The following is an 18860-nucleotide window of genomic DNA, read 5'->3' as shown; positions in this document are numbered from 1 at the left end:
GGTTTCAGATTAGCAGCGACAGAGGTGAAGCTGCTCGCATATGCAGATGACATTGCAGTGTGTTGCACAGACAAACCAAGTGTAACGGAAACAGTATCGGCAGTGAAACATTTCTGTGATGTCACGGGTAGTAGAATAAATTGGGGCAAATCCCTAGGCCTGTGGCACGGGAAATGGGAGTCTGCACCGGACAACTTCGCGAACCTCAACTGGGTCAAAACGCCGACGAGGTATTTGGGCGTTCCTCTCAATAGCTACAATAGTAGCGATGAATATTGGAGGAGCCAAGCCGATGAAATGAAAGAAAAGGTGGACAGATGGAAGGATGTGAAGCTGTCTATTTTTGCAAGGGCGACAGTCTGTAATATGTTTTTTGTCACGAAGTTATATTATGTCATGCAAGCGTTGTATTGCTCGAGAGCAAATGTGCAAAGGCTGCACAGAGTGTTTGCTGTTTTCATCTGGGGGTCAACATGGGAAAGGTGCAGCCGAACAAATTTGTTTAGAAGAGTGAAGGACGGGGGTGTGGGTTTGGTTCATCTTTTTGTTAGACAACTAGTAAACCGATTCTTGTTTTTTCGCGATGTGCGCCATCCTTTTCTGCGCACAGTATGCCAGCTCAGGTTGAGCGGCGCTTTGCCGACACATGTTGTTAGTACGGCATGCGTTACCGGATCACTTCGTGGCTTCTTTAAGGAAGTGGCCGACAGCGTAAGATTTCTTTCTGTTCGATTTTCAATGGATTACCTTTGCGATGTTAAAAGGAAAAGATTGTATAAAAATGTGTGCGATATTGTTTTCCCTGTGCCGTTATACAGAGCCATTTACAGTGGAGGGCCAGGACTTGATGTACTTAAACGCGTAAAACGCATGGAGGTGCCACCAGGGGTAAAAACGTTTTTTTTTAAGCTTCACACCGGTACGCTCTCAGTGAAGACTTTCATGGAAGAGCGAGGTTGTATCGTACCATGGGGAACGCATTGCTTGATCTGCAAAAAGCAGGAAACCATAGATCACGTTTTCTTGGAATGTTGGGAGGGCTTCTTTTTCTGGGACGTCTTAAAGCGAACCCTGAAAAAAGAGTTACCGGTGGACCCCCAAGGGATAAGGTATCTGACAATTAAGGATGATGACGGGGTTCCATATGATTTCATTATGTTGAACGCTCTCCACTGTATATGGCGGGCTCGGATGGCAGGGTACTATTGTGATCCTGACGCTAGGCCCGCTCGCGTTTATTTCAGAGAATGTATGTCGCGATTCATAGAAATACAGAAAACGCAACAATGTGTTCCGGAATGGCTGTGGAGGCTAGAACCTCTGACAGCCATGAAGGAATTTTAAGTTGACAACGCCTGTCCAATAGGGACAGACGGCTTTGTTGTACGGTGTGACTCTTTTCTTTCCTTTGTTTTTGTATTGCAATTGTGATACTGTAATGTGTGGAAACTGCACGTTCTGCGATAAAACCGGTAATAAATAAAAAAAAAACAAACGCGAAATAGCTCAGTTGGGAGAGCGTTAGACTGAAGATCTAAAGGTGCCTGGTTCGATCCCGGGTTTCGGCATATGCATAGTGCCTTTTTTTAGCCGTTGATCATAACCATACAAATGGCAATTCAGACAGCATTGTGAGCTTTTCTGTTACTTCTGCGATACGCCACTGTTTAACATTATTAGAAGCGTGCGTAGTGTACAGCAAATGGGGGAGCGAATCTTCTTTAAAGATGTTTACGTTTTGCGGGTACGTTAGACGGCGGTTCGTGGGAACCCAGTCATCGCGTAGCGCCTCATCATTTCGTTACTCGTACCACCGAAATAGCTCAGTTCATTCTGCTTCCGGCAGCCGAGCTGAGCGGTCAGCAGAGTCATGGGCTCCAGTGGAGCAGCGACAGCGGCCACTTTAGGCCGTGGAAACAGGCTAAACGACGACAAGGATTATGCCTTTATTTTGCCGCAACTGCCCAAAGGTCAATTGGTGATTAATACCGTCTTTTTGCACGGTGATGTACGTGCGAGACCGTACAAGGTGGAAGATTTCCGGGACGCCCTTCTGCCGACGGGCTTGCTGCCTGATGTGGTATGCATAGGGGCGTACCAGATCAACCACGTCTGGGCAGTGACCTTCAGTGATGCGAGTGCCACAAAAAGGCTTCTGGACCTCAAGGAACTCCAAGTGAAGGGACGACGGTGCGTCATCGTTGACCCAAAGGATCAACAGGTGAAGCTAAGGCTTCACTGGCTGCTGTACGGTGTTGCCGACGAGGACGTCCGGACGGCATTCGCGGCTTTCGGCAAGGTGGAGGAGGTGAGCCGGGAGCGGTGGCGCGTCGAAGGCATGGGAGCGAAGACCTCAACCACCAGGACCGTCATTTTGAAATTGAAAAGCGGCATGAAAGTGGAGGATCTGCCCCATCAGATCCGCGTCGGCGGAGAGTTGGCCTTGGTCGTCGTGCCCGGTCGACCAATGCAGTGCCTGCGCTGCCACGGCACGGGACACGTCCGCCGTGAGTGCAGAGTCCCCCGCTGTTCTCTATGCAGACGTTTCGGCCACGTCGACGCTGACTGCGTAAGATCTTATGCCACCGTAACAGGCCCAGTAACTTGTGACGTTGCGGCAGAGCACGTCATGGACGTGGCCGAGGCGGAGGACGCTGCTAAAGGAACTCTAGACACGGTCCCGACAGCGACAGCCAGTGGAACGACGAGTTTGGCCGTAGACAGCAGGGTGGCTGAGACTACCGTGAAGCCGAGTGGGACGGTGCAGGGCGTGACCGCTGAGGGCCAGCCTACCCGGAGCAGTAGTGAGGACCCGCCCGACAACGATGCGACGGCAATGCAGCAGGAGGAGGCCGTCCTCGACGGCGACCGGACTTCGACTCTTGGGGCGCCAGTCAAGCGCCCCCATGACCAGACTAAGGACCGCAACGACGGCGCGACCAGCACCAGCGATGGGCCGCCGACAAAGACACCTCTTGGGAGGCGCACGAGCTTGAAACCAAAGCCGAATGTCCCACCTGAGAGAAAGCCTGCGGACAAAGTGCCGCCCACAAACAACGCCGGGAAACCGGGAGGTCCCGGAGGCGGCTAGCCGAGGGCTAGTCGTGAACGGTAAGCACCATGCTCCGGGCCTACTTTTCTCTTTAGCTCAACATGGCTCAGATACCGTCCCTTAATATTGCCACTTTAAACGTGAGAGGGTTGGCGGCTAGTCGTAGGCAAAGTCAAGTCCTACGGTTGGTCACTGACCACGACGTCGACGTACTAGCCGTCCAGGAAACTAAGGTTGACGGGGAGGAGGAGACCGGGAGCATGGTGCGCCGTTTCACGTCTAGGTATTTTGCGGTGGTAAGCCATGCGTTAGGCACGGCTGGGGGGTGCATTCTTTTTGTGAAGAAACTGCCTGGACTGCAGATTCAAAGTACCTTTTCTTGTCAATCTGGAAGGATTGTTTTTTGCGATATTGTTTTGTGCGAGTTTCAGTACCGTGTCATATGCGTATATGCGCCCAATTCAGTAGAAGAGCGTGCCCGTTTCTTTTCGAACCTTTCGCAGTATGTGCGATGCGATAAGCGCGTTATGCTCTTAGGAGACTTCAATTGTGTAATGAGCGCTAGTGACAGAGCCAATAATGCCGGTGTGCGTGACAGAAGCAGTGAAGTCTTGTCAAAACTAATTAGTGAAAATGAACTAGATGACGTTTTTGATTGTCTGGAAGGGGGGCGTGACGTGACATTTACACGTTTTCAGGGCAGTAGCCATGCGCGATTGGACCGAATCTACATTTCGCTGGATACGATTCCAAGATGCCACGGTTATTCTGTATTACCCGTATCGTTCTCAGATCACTGTCTCGTAATATGTAATGTCGGTATAGGGAAACGGAAACATGCGTTGAATTGGGAGATGTGGAAAATGAATGCCTCGTTATTAAATGATGAATCTTTTGTAAAGGCAGTACGGAATGCCATTAATGAAATACGCAAAGATGAAGCTGAAACAATAGCTGAAAAGTGGGAATGTTTCAAACAAAAAGTTAAAATGAAAGCCTTAGAAAGGTCAAGCTGCCTCAAATTTGAGAGGGAATATAAAGAAAAGGCTTTGCGAACACTACTTCAGCAGCTGATAACGCTGGAGTGCAGAGAGCCTGGTCAGTACAAAGACGATGTGCGGAGCGTCAAGGAAAAGCTTGAACAGTTCGATAAAGAACGGTATCAAGGTGCCATCGTGCGTGCACGAGCAGATGTATTAGCGGCGGGGGAGACGCCCACAAAAAGGGCGCTTGGACTCGAGAAGGCGCACGGACGGCGAAACCATGTGGATAAGATTTTAATGAACGGGGTTGTTGTTGACGACAACGAAAGCATAGGACGCGCCTTCTGTCAGTACTACCAGTCGCTCTTTGCATTTCAGGCAGCGAATGTAGAGTTTCAAAGCCGATTTTCTTCAGCGGATGCCGAGACTGGGAGATGACGCTAAAGAACGATTGGAAGGCAACATTACCGAGAACGAAGTTGAAAAGGCAATCGGCGATTTGAACTCGGGCAAGTCGCCTGGGCCTGATGGACTCTGTGCGGGGTTATATAAGGCTTTCAATAGAGAAATGGCCCCATTGCTAGCAGACGTATTCAATGACGCGTACGAGAAGAAATTATTGCCCCCATCTTTTGGAAAAGCGCACACAATACTAATCCCTAAGAGTGATCAAACAGACAAACTCAGATTCGTGTCATCCTATAGACCGATATCACTAACAAACATTGATTACAAGATCTTTATGAAGATTTTAGCTGCGAGACTTCAAGGCGTCATCAAGGAAATTGTCGGAGACCACCAAACTTGCGGCATCAAGGGACGGTCCATTTTTTCGAACATCCATCAGATGCGGTGCGTGCTCGAGTGCTGTGACGTCACCGATGGTGGCGTTGCAGTTCTTCAGCTCGATTTGGAGAAAGCGTTCGATTGTGTCGCTCACGTTATTTTGTTTGCCATCTTGGATCATGTTAATGTCGGTTCCATCATCAGGGAGGGCGTGGCCTTGGCGTACCAGAATTGCACAACAAGATTAATTGTCAATAAGTCTCTGGGGGCCCCCATTAACATCATGCGTTCAGTACGCCAAGGCTGTCCCCTCAGTCCGCTGTTATTTGCCATATACATAGAAGCAATGTGTGTAGTAATTAACGGAAATGACAAAATACGTGGTTTCAGATTAGCAGCGACAGAGGTGAAGCTGCTCGCATATGCAGATGACATTGCAGTGTGTTGCACAGACAAACCAAGTGTAACGGAAACAGTATCGGCAGTGAAACATTTCTGTGATGTCACGGGTAGTAGAATAAATTGGGGCAAATCCCTAGGCCTGTGGCACGGGAAATGGGAGTCTGCACCGGACAACTTCGCGAACCTCAACTGGGTCAAAACGCCGACGAGGTATTTGGGCGTTCCTCTCAATAGCTACAATAGTAGCGATGAATATTGGAGGAGCCAAGCCGATGAAATGAAAGAAAAGGTGGACAGATGGAAGGATGTGAAGCTGTCTATTTTTGCAAGGGCGACAGTCTGTAATATGTTTTTTGTCACGAAGTTATATTATGTCATGCAAGCGTTGTATTGCTCGAGAGCAAATGTGCAAAGGCTGCACAGAGTGTTTGCTGTTTTCATCTGGGGGTCAACATGGGAAAGGTGCAGCCGAACAAATTTGTTTAGAAGAGTGAAGGACGGGGGTGTGGGTTTGGTTCATCTTTTTGTTAGACAACTAGTAAACCGATTCTTGTTTTTTCGCGATGTGCGCCATCCTTTTCTGCGCACAGTATGCCAGCTCAGGTTGAGCGGCGCTTTGCCGACACATGTTGTTAGTACGGCATGCGTTACCGGATCACTTCGTGGCTTCTTTAAGGAAGTGGCCGACAGCGTAAGATTTCTTTCTGTTCGATTTTCAATGGATTACCTTTGCGATGTTAAAAGGAAAAGATTGTATAAAAATGTGTGCGATATTGTTTTCCCTGTGCCGTTATACAGAGCCATTTACAGTGGAGGGCCAGGACTTGATGTACTTAAACGCGTAAAACGCATGGAGGTGCCACCAGGGGTAAAAACGTTTTTTTTTAAGCTTCACACCGGTACGCTCTCAGTGAAGACTTTCATGGAAGAGCGAGGTTGTATCGTACCATGGGGAACGCATTGCTTGATCTGCAAAAAGCAGGAAACCATAGATCACGTTTTCTTGGAATGTTGGGAGGGCTTCTTTTTCTGGGACGTCTTAAAGCGAACCCTGAAAAAAGAGTTACCGGTGGACCCCCAAGGGATAAGGTATCTGACAATTAAGGATGATGACGGGGTTCCATATGATTTCATTATGTTGAACGCTCTCCACTGTATATGGCGGGCTCGGATGGCAGGGTACTATTGTGATCCTGACGCTAGGCCCGCTCGCGTTTATTTCAGAGAATGTATGTCGCGATTCATAGAAATACAGAAAACGCAACAATGTGTTCCGGAATGGCTGTGGAGGCTAGAACCTCTGACAGCCATGAAGGAATTTTAAGTTGACAACGCCTGTCCAATAGGGACAGACGGCTTTGTTGTACGGTGTGACTCTTTTCTTTCCTTTGTTTTTGTATTGCAATTGTGATACTGTAATGTGTGGAAACTGCACGTTCTACGATAAAACCGGTAATAAATAAAAAAAAAAAAAACGCGAAATAGCTCAGTTGGGAGAGCCTTAGACTGAAGATCTAAAGGTGCCTGGTTCGATCCCGGGTTTCGGCATATGCATAGTGCCTTTTTTTAGCCGTTGATCATAACCATACAAATGGCAATTCAGACAGCATTGTGAGCTTTTCTGTTACTTCTGCGATACGCCACTGTTTAACATTATTAGAAGCGTGCGTAGTGTACAGCAAATGGGGGAGCGAATCTTCTTTAAAGATGTTTACGTTTTGCGGGTACGTTAGACGGCGGTTCGTGGGAACCCAGTCATCGCGTAGCGCCTCATTTCGTTACTCGTACCACCGAAATAGCTCAGTTCATTCTGCTTCCGGCAGCCGAGCTGAGCGGTCAGCAGAGTCATGGGCTCCAGTGGAGCAGCGACAGCGGCCACTTTAGGCCGTGGAAACAGGCTAAACGACGACAAGGATTATGCCTTTATTTTGCCGCAACTGCCCAAAGGTCAATTGGTGATTAATACCGTCTTTTTGCACGGTGATGTACGTGCGAGACCGTACAAGGTGGAAGATTTCCGGGACGCCCTTCTGCCGACGGGCTTGCTGCCTGATGTGGTATGCATAGGGGCGTACCAGATCAACCACGTCTGGGCAGTGACCTTCAGTGATGCGAGTGCCACAAAAAGGCTTCTGGACCTCAAGGAACTCCAAGTGAAGGGACGACGGTGCGTCATCGTTGACCCAAAGGATCAACAGGTGAAGCTAAGGCTTCACTGGCTGCTGTACGGTGTTGCCGACGAGGACGTCCGGACGGCATTCGCGGCTTTTGGCAAGGTGGAGGAGGTGAGCCGGGAGCGGTGGCGCGTCGAAGGCATGGGAGCGAAGACCTCAACCACCAGGACCGTCATTTTGAAATTGAAAAGCGGCATGAAAGTGGAGGATCTGCCCCATCAGATCCGCGTCGGCGGAGAGTTGGCCTTGGTCGTCGTGCCCGGTCGACCAATGCAGTGCCTGCGCTGCCACGGCACGGGACACGTCCGCCGTGAGTGCAGAGTCCCCCGCTGTTCTCTATGCAGACGTTTCGGCCACGTCGACGCTGACTGCGTAAGATCTTATGCCACCGTAACAGGCCCAGTAACTTGTGACGTTGCGGCAGAGCACGTCATGGACGTGGCCGAGGCGGAGGACGCTGCTAAAGGAACTCTAGACACGGTCCCGACAGCGACAGCCAGTGGAACGACGAGTTTGGCCGTAGACAGCAGGGTGGCTGAGACTACCGTGAAGCCGAGTGGGACGGTGCAGGGCGTGACCGCTGAGGGCCAGCCTACCCGGAGCAGTAGTGAGGACCCGCCCGACAACGATGCGACGGCAATGCAGCAGGAGGAGGCCGTCCTCGACGGCGACCGGACTTCGACTCTTGGGGCGCCAGTCAAGCGCCCCCATGACCAGACTAAGGACCGCAACGACGGCGCGACCAGCACCAGCGATGGGCCGCCGACAAAGACACCTCTTGGGAGGCGCACGAGCTTGAAACCAAAGCCGAATGTCCCACCTGAGAGAAAGCCTGCGGACAAAGTGCCGCCCACAAACAACGCCGGGAAACCGGGAGGTCCCGGAGGCGGCTAGCCGAGGGCTAGTCGTGAACGGTAAGCACCATGCTCCGGGCCTACTTTTCTCTTTAGCTCAACATGGCTCAGATACCGTCCCTTAATATTGCCACTTTAAACGTGAGAGGGTTGGCGGCTAGTCGTAGGCAAAGTCAAGTCCTACGGTTGGTCACTGACCACGACGTCGACGTACTAGCCGTCCAGGAAACTAAGGTTGACGGGGAGGAGGAGACCGGGAGCATGGTGCGCCGTTTCACGTCTAGGTATTTTGCGGTGGTAAGCCATGCGTTAGGCACGGCTGGGGGGTGCATTCTTTTTGTGAAGAAACTGCCTGGACTGCAGATTCAAAGTACCTTTTCTTGTCAATCTGGAAGGATTGTTTTTTGCGATATTGTTTTGTGCGAGTTTCAGTACCGTGTCATATGCGTATATGCGCCCAATTCAGTAGAAGAGCGTGCCCGTTTCTTTTCGAACCTTTCGCAGTATGTGCGATGCGATAAGCGCGTTATGCTCTTAGGAGGCTTCAATTGTGTAATGAGCGCTAGTGACAGAGCCAATAATGCCGGTGTGCGTGACAGAAGCAGTGAAGTCTTGTCAAAACTAATTAGTGAAAATGAACTAGATGACGTTTTTGATTGTCTGGAAGGGGGGCGTGACGTGACATTTACACGTTTTCAGGGCAGTAGCCATGCGCGATTGGACCGAATCTACATTTCGCTGGATACGATTCCAAGATGCCACGGTTATTCTGTATTACCCGTATCGTTCTCAGATCACTGTCTCGTAATATGTAATGTCGGTATAGGGAAACGGAAACATGCGTTGAATTGGGAGATGTGGAAAATGAATGCCTCGTTATTAAATGATGAATCTTTTGTAAAGGCAGTACGGAATGCCATTAATGAAATACGCAAAGATGAAGCTGAAACAATAGCTGAAAAGTGGGAATGTTTCAAACAAAAAGTTAAAATGAAAGCCTTAGAAAGGTCAAGCTGCCTCAAATTTGAGAGGGAATATAAAGAAAAGGCTTTGCGAACACTACTTCAGCAGCTGATAACGCTGGAGTGCAGAGAGCCTGGTCAGTACAAAGACGATGTGCGGAGCGTCAAGAAAAAGCTTGAACAGTTCGATAAAGAACGGTATCAAGGTGCCATCGTGCGTGCACGAGCAGATGTATTAGCGGCGGGGGAGACGCCCACAAAAAGGGCGCTTGGACTCGAGAAGGCGCACGGACGGCGAAACCATGTGGATAAGATTTTAATGAACGGGGTTGTTGTTGACGACAACGAAAGCATAGGACGCGCCTTCTGTCAGTACTACCAGTCGCTCTTTGCATTTCAGGCAGCGAATGTAGAGAGTTTCAAAGCCGATTTTCTTCAGCGGATGCCGAGACTGGGAGATGACGCTAAAGAACGATTGGAAGGCAACATTACCGAGAACGAAGTTGAAAAGGCAATCGGCGATTTGAACTCGGGCAAGTCGCCTGGGCCTGATGGACTCTGTGCGGGGTTATATAAGGCTTTCAATAGAGAACTGGCCCCATTGTTAGCAGACGTATTCAATGACGCGTACGAGAAGAAATTATTGCCCCCATCTTTTGGAAAAGCGCACACAATACTAATCCCTAAGAGTGATCAAACAGACAAACTCAGATTCGTGTCATCCTATAGACCGATATCACTAACAAACATTGATTACAAGATCTTTATGAAGATTTTAGCTGCGAGACTTCAAGGCGTCATCAAGGAAATTGTCGGAGACCACCAAACTTGCGGCATCAAGGGACGGTCCATTTTTTCGAACATCCATCAGATGCGGTGCGTGCTCGAGTGCTGTGACGTCACCGATGGTGGCGTTGCAGTTCTTCAGCTCGATTTGGAGAAAGCGTTCGATTGTGTCGCTCACGTTATTTTGTTTGCCATCTTGGATCATGTTAATGTCGGTTCCATCATCAGGGAGGGCGTGGCCTTGGCGTACCAGAATTGCACAACAAGATTAATTGTCAATAAGTCTCTGGGGGCCCCCATTAACATCATGCGTTCAGTACGCCAAGGCTGTCCCCTCAGTCCGCTGTTATTTGCCATATACATAGAAGCAATGTGTGTAGTAATTAACGGAAATGACAAAATACGTGGTTTCAGATTAGCAGCGACAGAGGTGAAGCTGCTCGCATATGCAGATGACATTGCAGTGTGTTGCACAGACAAACCAAGTGTAACGGAAACAGTATCGGCAGTGAAACATTTCTGTGATGTCACGGGTAGTAGAATAAATTGGGGCAAATCCCTAGGCCTGTGGCACGGGAAATGGGAGTCTGCACCGGACAACTTCGCGAACCTCAACTGGGTCAAAACGCCGACGAGGTATTTGGGCGTTCCTCTCAATAGCTACAATAGTAGCGATGAATATTGGAGGAGCCAAGCCGATGAAATGAAAGAAAAGGCGGACAGATGGAAGGATGTGAAGCTGTCTATTTTTGCAAGGGCGACAGACTGTAATATGTTTTTTGTCACGAAGTTATATTATGTCATGCAAGCGTTGTATTGCTCGAGAGCAAATGTGCAAAGGCTGCACAGAGTGTTTGCTGTTTTCATCTGGGGGTCAACATGGGAAAGGTGCAGCCGAACAAATTTGTTTAGAAGAGTGAAGGACGGGGGTTTGGGTTTGGTTCATCTTTTTGTTAGACAACTAGTAAACCGATTCTTGTTTTTTCGCGATGTGCGCCATCCTTTTCTGCGCACAGTATGCCAGCTCAGGTTGAGCGGCGCTTTGCCGACACATGTTGTTAGTACGGCATGCGTTACCGGATCACTTCGTGGCTTCTTTAAGGAAGTGGCCGACAGCGTAAGATTTCTTTCTGTTCGATTTTCAATGGATTACCTTTGCGATGTTAAAAGGAAAAGATTGTATAAAGATGTGTGCGATATTGTTTTCCCTGTGCCGTTATACAGAGCCATTTACAGTGGAGGGCCAGGACTTGATGTACTTAAACGCGTAAAACGCATGGAGGTGCCACCAGGGGTAAAAACGTTTTTTTTTAAGCTTCACACCTGTACGCTCTCAGTGAAGACTTTCATGGAAGAGCGAGGTTGTATCGTACCATGGGGAACGCATTGCTTGATCTGCAAAAAGCAGGAAACCATAGATCACGTTTTCTTGGAATGTTGGGAGGGCTTCTTTTTATGGGACGTCTTAAAGCGAACCCTGAAAAAAGAGTTACCGGTGGACCCCCAAGGGATAAGGTATCTGACAATTAAGGATGATGACGGGGTTCCATATGATTTCATTATGTTGAACGCTCTCCACTGTATATGGCGGGCTCGGATGGCAGGGTACTATTGTGATCCTGACGCTAGGCCCGCTCGCGTTTATTTCAGAGAATGTATGTCGCGATTCATAGAAATACAGAAAATGCAACAATGTGTTCCGGAATGGCTGTGGAGGCTAGAACCTCTGACAGCCATGAAGGAATTTTAAGTTGACAACGCCTGTCCAATAGGGACAGACGGCTTTGTTGTACGGTGTGACTCTTTTCTTTCCTTTGTTTTTGTATTGCAATTGTGATACTGTAATGTGTGGAAACTGCACGTTCTGCGATAAAACCGGTAATAAATAAAAAAAAAAAACGCGAAATAGCTCAGTTGGGAGACCGTTAGACTGAAGATCTAAAGGTGCCTGGTTCGATCCCGGGTTTCGGCATATGCATAGTGCCTTTTTTTAGCCGTTGATCATAACCATACAAATGGCAATTCAGACAGCATTGTGAGCTTTTCTGTTACTTCTGCGATACGCCACTGTTTAACATTATTAGAAGCGTGCGTAGTGTACAGCAAATGGGGGAGCGAATCTTCTTTAAAGATGTTTACGTTTTGCGGGTACGTTAGACGGCGGTTCGTGGGAACCCAGTCATCGCCTAGCGCCTCATCATTTTGTTACTCGTACCGCCGAAATAGCTCAGTTGGGAGAGCGTTAGACTGAAGATCTAAAGGTCCCTGGTTCGATCCCGGGTTTCGGCATATGCATAGTGCCTTTTTTTAGCCGTTGATCATAACCATACAAATGGCAATTCAGACAGCATTGTGAGCTTTTCTGTTACTTCTGCGATACGCCACTGTTTAACATTTTTAGAAGCGTGCGTAGTGTACAGCAAATGGGGGAGCGAATCTTCTTTAAAGAAGTTTACTTTCTGCGGGTACGTTAGACGGCGGTTCGTGGGAACCCAGTCATCGGGTAGCGCCTCATCATTTCGTTACTCGTACCGCCGAAATAGCTCAGTTGGGAGAGCGTGCAACAAAAGGTCCCGGGTTTGAGCATATTCGTAGTGCGTTTTTTTCTTTCTTAGCCGTTGATCATAAAGATACAAATGGCAATTCAGACAGCATTGTGAGCTTATCTGTTACTGCCGTGATACGCCACTGTTTAACATTAATAGAAGCGTGCGTAGCGAACAGCAAATGGGGGGGAGCGAATCTTTTTAAAAGAAGTTTACTTTCTGCGGGTACGTTAGACGGCGGTTCGTGTGAACCCAGTCATCGCGTAGCGCCTCATCATTTCGTTACTCGTACCGCCGAAATGGCTCAGTTGGGAGAGCGTACAACAAAAGGTCCCGGGTTTCAGCATATTCGTATTGCGTTTTTTTTTCTTAGCCGTTGATCATAAAGATACAAATGGCAATTCAGACAGCATTGTGAGCTTTTCTGTTACTGCCGTGACACGCCACAGTTTAACATTAATAGAAGCGTGCGTAGCGAACGGCAAATGGGGGGAGCGAATCTTTTTAAAAGAAGTTTACTTTCTGCGGGTACGTTAGACGGCGGTTCGTGTGAACCCAGTCATCGCGTAGCGCCTCATCCTTTCGTTACTCGTACCGCCGAAATGGCTCAGTTGGGAAAGCGTACAACAAAAGGTCCCGGGTTTCAGCATATTCGTATTGCGTTTTTTTTTTCTTAGCCGTTGATCATAAAGATACAAATGGCAATTCAGACAGCATTGTGAGCTTTTCTGTTACTGCCGTGACACGCCACTGTTTAACATTATTAGAAGCGTGCGTAGGGAACAGCAAATGGGGGGGATCGAATCTTTTCAAAAGAAGTTTACTTTCTGCGGGTGCGTTAGACGGCGGTTCGTGGGAACCCAGTCATCGCGTAGCGCCTCATCATTTCGTTACTCGTACCGCCGAAATAGCTCAGTTGGGAGAGCGTTAGACTGAAGATCTAAAGGTCCCTGGTTCGATCCCGGGTTTCGGCATATGCATAGTGCCTTTTTTTTAGCCGTTGATCATAACCATACAAATGGCAATTCAGACAGCATTGTGAGCTTTTCTGTTACTTCTGCGATACGCCACTGTTTAACATTATTAGAAGCGTGCGTAGTGTACAGCAAATGGGGCAGCGAATCTTCTTTAAAGAAGCTTACTTTCTGCGGGTACGTTAGACGGCGGTTCGTGGGAACCCAGTCATCGCGTAGCGCCTCATCATTTCGTTACTCGTACCGCCGAAATAGCTCAGTTGGGAGAGCGTTAGACTGAAGATCTAAAGGTCCCTGGTTCGATCCCGGGTTTCGGCATATGCATAGTGCCTTTTTTTTAGCCGTTGATCATAACCATACAAATGGCAATTCAGACAGCATTGTGAGCTTTTCTGTTACTTCTGCGACACGCCACTGTTTAACATTAATAGAAGCGTGCGTAGTGTACAGCAAATGGGGGAGCGAATCTTTTTAGAAGAAGTTTACTTTCTGCGGGTACGTTAGACGGCGGTTCGTGGGAACCCAGTCATCGCGTAGCGCCTCATCATTTCGTTACTCGTACCGCCGAAATAGCTCAGTTGGGAGAGCGTACAACTAAAGGTCCCGGGTTTCAGCATATTCGTAGTGCGTTTTTTTTTCTTAGCCGTTGATCATAAAGATACAAATGGCAATTCAGACAGCATTGTGAGCTTTTCTGTTACTTCCGCGATACGCCACTGTTTAGCATTAATAGAAGCGTGCGTAGCGAACGGCAAATGGGGGGAGCGAATCTTTTTAAAAGAAGTTTACTTGCTGTGGGTACGTTAGACGGCGGTTCGTGGGAACCCAGTCATCGCGTAGCGCCTCATCATTTCGTTACTCGTACCTCCGAAATAGCTCAGTTGGGAGAGCGTACAACAAAAGGTCCCGGGTTTCAGCATATTCGTAGTGCGTTTTTTTTTCTTAGCCGTTGATCATAAAGATACAAATGGCGATTCAGACAGCATTGTGAGCTTTTCTGTTACTGCCGTGATACGCCACAGTTTAACATTAATAGAAGCGTGCGTAGCGAACGGCAAATGGGGGGAGCGAATCTTTATAAAAGAAGTTTACTTTCTGCGGGTACGTTAGACGGCGGTTCGTGGGAACCCAGTCATCGCGTAGCGCCTCATCATTTCGTTACTCGTACCTCCGAAATAGCTCAGTTGGGAGAGCGTACAACAAAAGGTCCCGCGTTTCATCATATTCGTAGTGCGTTTTTTTTTCTTAGCCGTTGATCATAAAGATACAAATGGCGATTCAGATAGCATTGTGAGCTTTTCTGTTACTGCCGTGATAGGCCACAGTTTAACATTAATAGAAGCGTGCGTAGCGAACGGCAAATGGGGGGAGCGAATCTTTTTAAAAGAAGTTTACTTTCTGCGGGTACGTTAGACGGCGGTTCGTGGGAACCCAGTCATCGCGTAGCGCCTCATCATTTCGTTACTCGTACCGCCGAAATAGCTCAGTTGGGAGAGCGTACAACAAAAGGTCCCGGGTTTCAGCATATTCGTATTGCGTTTTTTTTTCCTTAGCCGTTGATCATAACAATACAAATGGCAATTCAGACAGCATTGTGAGCTTTTCTGTTACTGCCGTGACACGCCACTGTTTAACATTATTAGAAGCGTGCGTAGTGAACAGCAAATGGGGGGGATGGAATCTTTTTAAAAGAAGTTTACTTGCTGCGGGTACGTTAGACGGCGGTTCGTGGGAACCCAGTCATCGCGTAGCGCCTCATCATTTCGTTACCCGTACCGCAGAAATAGCTCAGTTGGGAGAGCGTACAAAAAAGGTCCCGGGTTTCAGCATATTCGTATTGCGTTTTTTTTTTCTTAGCCGTTCATCATAAAGATACAAATGGCAATTCAGACAGCATTGTGAGCTTTTCTGTTACTTCCGCGATACGCCACTGTTTAGCATTAATAGAAGCGTGCGTAGCGAACGGCAAATGGGGGGAGCGAATCTTTTTAAAAGAAGTTTACTTTCTGCGGGTACGTTAGACGGCGGTTCGTGGGAACCCAGTCATCCCGTAGCGCCTCATTTCGTTACTCGTACCGCCGAAATAGCTCAGTTGGGAGAGCGTACAACAAAAGGTCCCGGGTTTCAGCATATTCGTAGTGCGTTTTTTTTTCTTAGCCGTTGATCATAAAGATACAAATGGCGATTCAGACAGCATTGTGAGCTTTTCTGTTACTGCCGTGATACGCCACAGTTTAACATTAATAGGAGCGTGCGTAGTGTACAGCAAATGGGGGAGCGAATCTTTTTAAAAGAAGTTTACTTTCTGCGGTTACGTTAGACGGCAGTTCGTGGGAACCCAGTCATCGCGTAGCGTTTCATCATTTCGTTACTCGTACCGCCGAAATAGCTCAGTTGGGAGAGCGTACAACTAAAGGTCCCGGGTTTCAGCATATTCGTAGTGCGTTTTTTTTTTCTTAGCCGTTGATCATAAAGATACAAATGGCAATTCTGACAGCATTGTGAGCTTTTCTGTTACTTCCGCGATACGCCACTGTTTAGCATTAATAGTGGCGTGCGTAGCGAACGGCAAATGGGGGGAGCGAATCTTTTTAAAAGAAGTTCACTTTCTTCGGGTACGTTAGACGGCGGTTCGTGGGAACCCAGTCATCGCGTAGCGCCTCATCATTTCGTTACTCGTACCGCCGAAATGGCTCAGTTGGGAGAGCGTACAACAAAAGGTCCCGGGTTTCAGCATATTCGTATTGCGTTTTTTTTTCTTAGCCGTTGATCATAAAGATACAAATGGCAATTCAGACAGCATTGTGAGCTTTTCTGTTACTGCCGTGACACGCCACTGTTTAACATTATTAGAAGCGTGCGTAGGGAACAGCAAATGGGGGGGATCGAATCTTTTCAAAAGAAGTTTACTTTCTGCGGGTGCGTTAGACGGCGGTTCGTGGGAACCCAGTCATCGCGTAGCGCCTCATCATTTCGTTACTCGTACCGCCGAAATAGCTCAGTTGGGAGAGCGTTAGACTGAAGATCTAAAGGTCCCTGGTTCGATCCCGGGTTTCGGCATATGCATAGTGCCTTTTTTTTAGCCGTTGATCATAACCATACAAATGGCAATTCAGACAGCATTGTGAGCTTTTCTGTTACTTCTGCGATACGCCACTGTTTAACATTATTAGAAGCGTGCGTAGTGTACAGCAAATGGGGCAGCGAATCTTCTTTAAAGAATCTTACTTTCTGCGGGTACGTTAGACGGCGGTTCGTGGGAACCCAGTCATCGCGTAGCGCCTCATCATTTCGTTACTCGTACCGCCGAAATAGCTCAGTTGGGAGAGCGTACAACTAAAGGTCCCGGGTTTCAGCATATTCGTAGTGCGTTTTTTTTTCTTAGCCGTTGATCATAAAGATACAAATGGCAATTCAGACAGCATTGTGAGCTTTTCTGTTACTTCCGCGATACGCCACTGTTTAGCATTAATAGAAGCGTGCGTAGCGAACGGCAAATGGGGGGAGCGAATCTTTTTAAAAGAAGTTTACTTGCTGTGGGTACGTTAGACGGCGGTTCGTGGGAACCCAGTCATCGCGTAGCGCCTCATCATTTCGTTACTCGTACCTCCGAAATAGCTCAGTTGGGAGAGCGTACAACAAAAGGTCCCGGGTTTCAGCATATTCGTAGTGCGTTTTTTTTTCTTAGCCGTTGATCATAAAGATACAAATGGCGATTCAGACAGCATTGTGAGCTTTTCTGTTACTGCCGTGATACGCCACAGTTTAACATTAATAGAAGCGTGCGTAGCGAACGGCAAATGGGGGGAGCGAATCTTTATAAAAGAAGTTTACTTTCTGCGGGTACGTTAGACGGCGGTTCGTGGGAACCCAGTCATCGCGTAGCGCCTCATCATTTCGTTACTCGTACCTCCGAAATAGCTCAGTTGGGAGAGCGTACAACAAAAGGTCCCGCGTTTCATCATATTCGTAGTGCGTTTTTTTTTCTTAGCCGTTGATCATAAAGATACAAATGGCGATTCAGATAGCATTGTGAGCTTTTCTGTTACTGCCGTGATACGCCACAGTTTAACATTAATAGAAGCGTGCGTAGCGAACGGCAAATGGGGGGAGCGAATCTTTTTAAAAGAAGTTTACTTTCTGCGGGTACGTTAGACGGCGGTTCGTGGGAACCCAGTCATCGCGTAGCGCCTCATCATTTCGTTACTCGTACCGCCGAAATAGCTCAGTTGGGAGAGCGTACAACAAAAGGTCCCGGGTTTCAGCATATTCGTATTGCGTTTTTTTTTCCTTAGCCGTTGATCATAACAATACAAATGGCAATTCAGACAGCATTGTGAGCTTTTCTGTTACTGCCGTGACACGCCACTGTTTAACATTATTAGAAGCGTGCGTAGCGAACAGCAAATGGGGGGGATGGAATCTTTTTAAAAGAAGTTTACTTTCTGCGGGTACGTTAGACGGCGGTTCGTGGGAACCCAGTCATCGCGTAGCGCCTCATCATTTCGTTACCCGTACCGCAGAAATAGCTCAGTTGGGAGAGCGTACAAAAAAGGTCCCGGGTTTCAGCATATTCGTATTGCGTTTTTTTTTTCTTAGCCGTTCATCATAAAGATACAAATGGCAATTCAGACAGCATTGTGAGCTTTTCTGTTACTTCCGCGATACGCCACTGTTTAGCATTAATAGAAGCGTGCGTAGCGAACGGCAAATGGGGGGAGCGAATCTTTTTAAAAGAAGTTTACTTTCTGCGGGTACGTTAGACGGCGGTTCGTGGGAACCCAGTCATCGCGTAGCGCCTCATCATTTAGTTACTCGTACCGCCGAAATAGCTCAGTTGGGAGAGCGTTAGACTGAAGATCTAAAGGTCCCTGGTTCGATCCCGGGTTTCAGCATATGCATAGTGCCTTTTTTTAGCCGTTGATCATAACCATACAAATGGCAATTCAGACAGCATTGTGAGCTTTTCTGTTACTTCTGCGACAGGCCACTGTTTAACATTAATAGGAGCGTGCGTAGTGTACAGCAAATGGGGGAGCGAATCTTTTTAAAAGAAGTTTACTTTCTGCGGGTACGTTAGACGGCGGTTCGTGGGAACCCAGTCATCCCGTAGCGCCTCATCATTTCGTTACTCGTACCGCCGAAATAGCTCAGTTGGGAGAGCGTACAACAAAAGGTCCCGGGTTTCAGCATATTCGTAGTGCGTTTTTTTTTCTTAGCCGTTGATCATAAAGATACAAATGGCAATTCAGACAGCGTTGTGAGCTTTTCTGTTACTGCCGTGATACGCCACTGTTTAACATTAATAGAAGCGTGCGTAGCGAACAGCAAATGGTGAGGA

General features: G+C 47.9%; 8 non-coding genes across 8 annotated transcripts; all 8 read left to right on the top strand.

Moving 5' to 3' along the window:
* Positions 1–1496: 1496 nt before the first annotated feature.
* Positions 1497–1568, top strand: TRNAF-GAA (transfer RNA alanine (anticodon AGC)). Its single transcript has one exon. It is a non-coding gene; the product is annotated as a tRNA-Phe (tRNA).
* A 5131-nt stretch (positions 1569–6699) lies between these two features.
* TRNAF-GAA (transfer RNA phenylalanine (anticodon GAA)) lies at positions 6700–6771 on the top strand. The gene has a single exon. It is a non-coding gene; the product is annotated as a tRNA-Phe (tRNA).
* A 5128-nt stretch (positions 6772–11899) lies between these two features.
* TRNAF-GAA (transfer RNA phenylalanine (anticodon GAA)) lies at positions 11900–11971 on the top strand. The gene has a single exon. It is a non-coding gene; the product is annotated as a tRNA-Phe (tRNA).
* Positions 11972–12215: 244 nt separating this feature from the next.
* Positions 12216–12288, top strand: TRNAF-GAA (transfer RNA phenylalanine (anticodon GAA)). Its single transcript has one exon. It is a non-coding gene; the product is annotated as a tRNA-Phe (tRNA).
* A 1158-nt stretch (positions 12289–13446) lies between these two features.
* TRNAF-GAA (transfer RNA phenylalanine (anticodon GAA)) lies at positions 13447–13519 on the top strand. The gene has a single exon. It is a non-coding gene; the product is annotated as a tRNA-Phe (tRNA).
* A 245-nt stretch (positions 13520–13764) lies between these two features.
* Positions 13765–13837, top strand: TRNAF-GAA (transfer RNA phenylalanine (anticodon GAA)). Its single transcript has one exon. It is a non-coding gene; the product is annotated as a tRNA-Phe (tRNA).
* Positions 13838–16506: 2669 nt separating this feature from the next.
* TRNAF-GAA (transfer RNA phenylalanine (anticodon GAA)) lies at positions 16507–16579 on the top strand. Its single transcript has one exon. It is a non-coding gene; the product is annotated as a tRNA-Phe (tRNA).
* Positions 16580–18341: 1762 nt separating this feature from the next.
* On the top strand, positions 18342–18414 carry TRNAF-GAA (transfer RNA phenylalanine (anticodon GAA)). The gene has a single exon. It is a non-coding gene; the product is annotated as a tRNA-Phe (tRNA).
* Positions 18415–18860: the final 446 nt, after the last annotated feature.

This window comes from Dermacentor andersoni, chromosome 1 (genome assembly GCF_023375885.2).
Source record: "Dermacentor andersoni chromosome 1, qqDerAnde1_hic_scaffold, whole genome shotgun sequence".
NCBI lineage: Eukaryota > Metazoa > Arthropoda > Arachnida > Ixodida > Ixodidae > Dermacentor > Dermacentor andersoni.
Note: the sequence above shows the minus strand (reverse complement) of the source record. Positions and strands in the feature narration are given on the sequence as shown.